Below are 7,358 nucleotides of genomic sequence, written 5' to 3'. Positions count from 1 at the left end.
TGGAACTACGGTGGCCTAGACATGCCAGAAAAGATTGTCTCTTTTCTTCTTTTTATGGAGTAAAAGGACGCTCTCGCCTGGTTTGAGATCAACATATACAGCCTAGAAGCACATCAGAGGAGATAATATAGTGCATCGCTACTCTCAGACCTGACAGAGGGAGCGTTTGTGTGTATACAGCAGCAACACAGGGGCGGGCGGGGACATAAAACAATCTATTATTTGTAGAAAACGTTGATTTTAAGTTTCTCAGAACAATCTTTTTATTCTACTATCTATCTTTATTATTTTCGTCTACTGTCTTACTCGTCACCATGACGATGATGATGCTTCACTTTCTGGTAAATGTTCAGGACATTTAAGGCCTATTAAGGACTATCTTATCTTATCTTATTCTGGACTTACACTTAAATCTCTACTTATAAATTCAAATTAAAAAATATTGAGTGATGTTCAAGTGGCAGCCAGTTGGTCTCAAACTTGTGGTCCGCGGGCCTCATGTGTAATCAAAGCTATTTGTCCATGTTTTTATTTATTCATAAATCAATTTTGCATCAGAAATACGTTTATATTGTGAACTAGTCATCGTTCCGTGTCAAAACAAGCACTTTTATTTGAAATTATTGTTAAATATCATCCTAAACATTGTTATTTCGATATCTTTCATCAAAAAGTTTGACTAGTTGACCCATTACTGACCAAAGGGAAATCAGGGAAACACATCACACATCATATACCTCCAAAAACTATGACATTCACCCATTTACCTCTGATATATTGCTATTATATAGTATCATTAGTACTCATTTTAATACATATTATTGATATCTTAAGTTATAACACTTGTCTTCCCTGAGTTTACTTTGTTTCCAGTGAAGCTATTGTCATTTATCTTTCTGTTTCTCACACATATTATTTGGCTTATCTTAAATTATCTTTATCTTATCTTAAAAAAACAACAACCACTTAAAAGTGCTTACGCCTGAAAACAACACGAATAAAGACGCAGCGTCTTCATTTATTAATTACTCTTCACTGTCTCTGTGCTCTCTCTCCTCAACATGAGGCTCACTCGTCCCCCCTTGTGGTGTCAAGTGTCAACTGCAGCAGCTCATTTGGGGGCGACAGAGGATGAATTGTTGAATAAAAACACAAACGCACACACACACACACAGACACAGACACACACACACACACACACAGAGAAATCAGCAGCTGTTTGTCCGTAATGATGAAAACATCCTCAACACAGCGTGAATTTATAATGATGCTGAGAAAAGAAAGAAAAGAAAAGAAAGAAAGTATTTGAATTTATGTGTGTTTTTTATTTTTTTTTTAACTGGGAACTTTTCTCCACGTTCAGGTTCCCAGGAGAGTGTCTGTGTGTGTGTGTGTGTGTGTGTGTTACTGTGTGTGTCACTGTGTGTCTGTTTGAAATGCAGATCTCGGTCGCCTCATAATGAAACTTTTGTGGAGTACTGAAACCACAACAAACAAACTTTTCGGAGAAGTACGCAAACGTATGGGCTTACAATAAAGACTCGGACTGTGTCTGCGTTCACTCATCGATACGTCCCAGAGGAAGAAAATAAATACTTAAAAATAAATACCTCAAATGTCAGCGTAATCAGTGTCAAACACAACACGAGTGAATTTCTCCACTTTAAGATGTAAATATGAGTTTTACGAGTATTTTATGATCCTTTAACAAAAGAAAGTAAGTTTTTATGAGTTGTTTTAACTCCGAGCATCAAATTAAAACATTAAACTCATCATTTAGTTATAAAATAGTGTAGAAATATAACTTAACTAAATAAACTTAACTAACTACTTAACTGAACTAACTGCAACTTAAAATACATAATCTATAGTTCATTCCACTGGGATTATTCTCACTTAAACAACTTGTACAACTTAATTTATCTTAAATGTAAATGACATTCCCTTAAATGGTTAATCTACGTTCTACGTAATTCAACTCAGATTATTAAGTACCAGGAAAAGGAATTGTCAGTTTAAGAACTTTTTAGTAACTTAATGAGTCGAAATATTACATTAATATATAACAAGATTATTCTATTTTCCAAGTAATTCTCACTTTGATTTATACAATTTGAGTTAAGGTATTGAAATAATCTATACATGTAAATGACTTTGACATTTCCTTGGGATTGGATTGGATTGGAACTTGGATTAATTTAACTCAAATGTAAATTCAATTGACTCAAAAAGAGTAAGTTTACTTAAATGCTTAATATATTTTACTTCATTTAACTCAGTAAAGTAAAAAAAAAGTTACTTTAACGTATTGTCCATTAAAGGAAACTTGTAATGTGTGTTAATTTGACACAAAAAGAGTTAAGTTTTTCTTAAACGGTTAATGTGTTTTAGTTCATTTAACGCAGATTATTAAGAACAAAATCTAATTACCGAGTTAACAGCTTGTACAAATGAACTTATTGAGTTGAAATTGTGTATAAATGTAAGTTAATTTGACACAAATTATCTCTGTTTTTTAATGAAACAGAGATAATATCATTAAAAGTTGAGTTTACTCTCATTTTGAAGTTGAATTAAATCAATTTATCCTGAATTTTATTTGTAAAAACTCTTGTGTGTGTCTAAAAACACACTTGTTCTATTTTTTAAGCAAAAAAATGTATCAGTGTGTTATTATTTAGTGACACACGCACACACACACACACACTGTGAGTAAACAGCTGCGTTACCTGTGGGCTCCTGCACACCTGCCACTGCAGAGACAGTTAGTGTGTGAGTGCACAGATGTAAACTGTCAATCATGACACACACACACACACACACACACGACCAAATGAGAATACATTTGTGTAAATGGAGCTCACGAGTTCATGCACACGTTTAAAAATATGCACGGAAAAAAACCACAATCGACATAAAAATCCAGCTTTAAATGATCATTCATGCAGAAAGATGATTATATAAGATTATATATAATATATATGTAATTAAATTTGTAATAAATCTGTGAGGAAACATTTATATAAGAACACATGGACAAATAACAGGAATCTCTCATCCTTCATTTACTCAAAACTCTGAAAGTTGATATATATACATATATACTGTATACCTCAATCTCTCTCTCTCTCTTTATATATATATATATATATATATATATATAGAGAGAGAGAGAGAGCGAGGAAAAAGCTGCTCATTAACTCTGTAGGTCAGTTGTTTTAATGTAGTTCCAGCTTCTAATTTTTTTTAAAAGAAAAGTCAATTAAAAACAAACACATGAAGACAGTGTGTAAATAAAAGCTCGGTCTCTGCTGTTTGTTCTTAAACGTGTCCAAAAAAATCAAAATGATCCCATAAATATTTTTAATTTAAGTCTGTTTTTCTCTGATTGGCCTTCACTCTGAGTCTTACATGCCATAATGTGTGTCTGTGTGTGTAGATATGAAGTGATGAAATTTAACGTGTTCACTGCAGACACACACACACACACACACACTCGTGTCTCCTGGTGTTTGGAGAAACAACGGCACGCACGCAGCGCGCGTCTCTTTTCCGTCCCCGCAGCAAACCTCTCATCATTTTTGGAGAACTTTCCCGCCACTAATCACGACCACCTGCTTTAATAAACAGCTCGCACGTGAAGCGCTTTGATATTCGGCTCAGGTGTGCAGCAGGGAGCACGGCTTGGCTCGGCGCCCTTTGCTGTTAAAACAACGCGCTACAGCCACCGCTGCCGCGGTTGCCGCCGCTGCTGCCGCTGCGCGTAAAGGACTTTGTTTCTCTTCCACTTCCTCTTCTTGACATGCAAACATGTGGCGTATAAATATGAAAATGAATGAGTGTGAGGGCTCTTCTCCTCCTCTCGCTCTCTCTCTCTCTCTCCCCCTCTGTCCCCGGAGATGAGCGCGTAAGAGAAGGAGCGGCTGTAAAAACCAAAGTGGGGCAATGAGACAAGCTGCGCCACAGCTGGCAAATCATCGATTTGAGCATCAGAAAACGGGGAGGGGCGGTTCGTTTACCTGCCACCCTCTCAGAGCAGCCCTCCTCACATGCCGCCACTCTCCTCTCTCCTCCTCTCTTCTCCTCTTCACCCCCGCAGCGCACGCTTCTCTCTCTGCGCTCTCGCTCGCATCCACGGGTCTGTGCGCTCCCGCAGCTCCAGCCTCCTCCGCCTGTGTGCGGTTTCTTCCACCTCCTTCTCCTCCTCCTCCTCCTCCTCCTTCCTTCTCTTCAGGACTTTTGACTTCTTCTGTTTTTGTGACCACACAGAGACAGCCACACACACACACACACGCGCAGACTTTTGACTATTTTTGGATCTGTCGTCGTGGCGCAGAGACGAGAAGAAGAAGAGGAGGCTCAACTTTTCATGGAAAACAAGAGGTCGCGCTGACTGTTGACTTTAAAAGGTACGAGCTCCTTCATCTCCCTCACCCTGTCATCACCACATCACTACATCATTTCCTTCCTCTTAACGCTTTTATTAAAACCGTGCGTAATTTACGTGTAAATACGTGTTTTTATGGCCGGATTTCATATTTCAGACGCAGAAATGTCTTAAAAAGCGGCCGCGCGAGTCCAAATAAAGATTTAATAATTCACTTCAACAAAAAACTAAGAATATGACGCTTTATTGCACTTATTAATGTTAAAAATGTAATTAGTCATTATTTTACTTGTTTTGTGCACCAAATGTTCCCCAAACCTCAAAATAATCATATCCTCTTATTCATATAAACTGAAAATAATTGACTTTTTAATGATTCTAATGTGTTAAAGGGCAACAAATGAGACAACTATTCTAATTTAATCACGTTTAATAAGCGTAATCCAGAAAACTAATATAAATTCTAGAATGATATAAAAAAAAAATCACCGTGTTTACTGTTGAACAAACTTAAGAAGTGATGAGCTGATGCCTCACCGCTGCACTGACCCGATGAGTTTAGCAACAAGGTGATAAAAGCTTTAAAGTTCACTATTTTCTTATTTTCTGAATCCTAATCGGACCTTTTTTTGTAATTAAATGTATAATAATTAAATTGTGTGTATACACACAGTATATATATGTGTGTGTGTATATATAGTTGTAGATGGTGCAGCCTGAACTGCCCGCCGTCTACTTTTTACTACTTTTTTATTAGGGGCCATTAGAGCCACTTCATTTATTCTCTCCATATACTTACTATTTAATTACGTGTCAACTCGCCTCAGGACTTTTATGGCGACGGCACACACACACACACACTTGTGTGCACCGACGTTGGTGCAAATAAGGTTATTTAAAATATATATATATATATATATGTATATATATATATATAAACAATAACAAGAAGAAGAAGAACAGGAAATAGAGAGAAATATTTTGAGTTGTGACGGAGGAGAAGTCGACTTGTGGCTTTTTTGTTACTGCTGATGAAGTAATTTCAGGTAGATGAGTGTGTGAGTGTGAATGTGTGTGTGTGTGTCACTTGTGAGAAGATGTATCGCCTCCGTAAACGTGTGTGTGTGTGTGTGTGGGCACTCTGTGTCCTGTGGTTTCACTTGCACATTTTCATACACACACAAACACACACACACGCGTCTTATTTACACCAATCACACGTAACATTAAAGAATAATATCTGTTTAAGGGTCTTAGTGTACACTCAAATTGACAACAGCAACAAAACCCAACAAAAACAATTAATTATAGTAAAAAATGCACTAAAAACTGAGACAATATGAGCATTTTTGTCCATTTGTGCCTTATTTTATTGTTTGAAGTCATTCCTCCGTGCATGCTGCTTTAGATTTAAACATATACAGTGTGCAGGTCGCAGCACCAGCAAATAAACAGAGAATTTAAGTCAAAAGTAAACACATAAATGCATTATTTTTACTTAATATTAACATAATCTCACTAGATTTCAGGGTTTATTTTGTTGATTTTATGCAGAAATCAGCGCTTTGTGTTGGAAATGAATAACAGAAAAATGAAAATATAGATAGAAATGACCTGGAAAAGTTAGAATGTGTATTATTTCATTTAATAAGTTAGTTTTTAGTGAAAGAAACCTTAATATCTGCTTTAATGCTGTGGCTGAGCATAACACGTGTGACGGCGTGTCAACACAGTGCAGAGGTCAGAGGTCGTGACCTGAGACAAATAACAGATAAATTGTGATTCATTTCAACAAAATCTCATGAGTTTGTGTCGTTTTTGGCCTGAAAATCAGCGTTTTGTTGTTTTCTTATGCAGAAATAATCCAACAAACGTCATAAATGTTGTAGATTATGTGAAGAAAATGTTTTAAGTGGAAAACTCAAGTTTATAGAGGGAGATAAACTCGTTTGTGTTCGTCAATCAAACGACAATAAATAAACAAATGTACATAATAGGAGACGAGGGGATTATAGTGTTGGCGTAATCTGACCTGTTTAGGGTTAAAGTAGATTAAATGTGGGCAAAGACGATGTGTTTTAATCCCACGAATTAAAGATCACTTTCTCCTTAAATCACACGTCTTCCTTCCTTCACTCACTCAGTCACGAGGTCAAGCGTGGAGGTCGGAAACAAACAACAACAACAACAGTAACAAAAACCAGGTTTACAACGACTTGATTCACCGCAGCCGCTGTTTTCTTTTAATCTTTTGCTAAATCTGTTGTGGCGGTCAACGCTGACACACACACACACACACAGTGACACACACACACAGCGTCCTTCCTGTCTCACGCCGCCTTGTGTCACTTCTTGTAAACGTCTCAGTTTCAGCGTCTCACAGTGTTGTTCTTCCACTGAAAGTGGCACGAATTTAAAAAAAAAGAGATTATTAAGATAAAACTGGGGCTGCCCGTTTTCTGGTGTTTGGCATAAAAATAAAAAAGTAAACTTGTTTGACAGGAATGATAAGAATCAGAGAAACAGCAGCAGCGACGGTGATGTCGGCGGCGTCAGAGTTGGCGTTTACGGCGACGGTGAAGCCGCGCTCTCTCTCTCTCACACACACATCTGTGACATCTTATTAGTGCGTAATGAATTCATTTGAACGTGTTCTGTCGTCGCGCGTTTGCAGCTCTTACGATAAAACACTTAGGAAGAGACAGAGACACAGACCCAGATCTGGGAAAACACCTCCACGTTTCTCTCCTCTCCCCTCTCTCTCCCCTCTCTCCCCTCTTCTGAAATGATGAGTTTCCGTTACAACTCATCGAAACTAGCGTACGCAGCGTTTACTGTACTTGTAGTAAGTGAAGTGGCAGGAAATGAGCGCGTGATGTTGGTAACAGAGTTATTTTTTCTCTCTGTTTTAAATTCAAGAAGAAGAAGAAGAAAGAAAGAAAATAGACGCTCACTTCCGCCGCGCTGGGGT

General features: G+C 37.5%; 1 protein-coding gene across 1 annotated transcript in view; it reads left to right on the top strand.

Moving 5' to 3' along the window:
* The first annotated feature begins 3,871 nt into the window (after positions 1-3,871).
* The window catches only part of satb1b (SATB homeobox 1b), a 94,774-nt gene continuing 91,287 nt past the window's right edge, over positions 3,872-7,358 (top strand). Inside the window, exon 1 of the mRNA XM_058648042.1 lies at positions 3,872-4,409. The gene's annotated coding sequence lies outside the window, so the exon portion shown is untranslated. The remainder of the gene's footprint in view (positions 4,410-7,358) is intronic.

The sequence above is a fragment of the Solea solea genome, chromosome 13 (genome assembly GCF_958295425.1).
Source record: "Solea solea chromosome 13, fSolSol10.1, whole genome shotgun sequence".
NCBI lineage: Eukaryota > Metazoa > Chordata > Actinopteri > Pleuronectiformes > Soleidae > Solea > Solea solea.
This window is presented reverse-complemented; position numbering and strand designations above follow the sequence as displayed.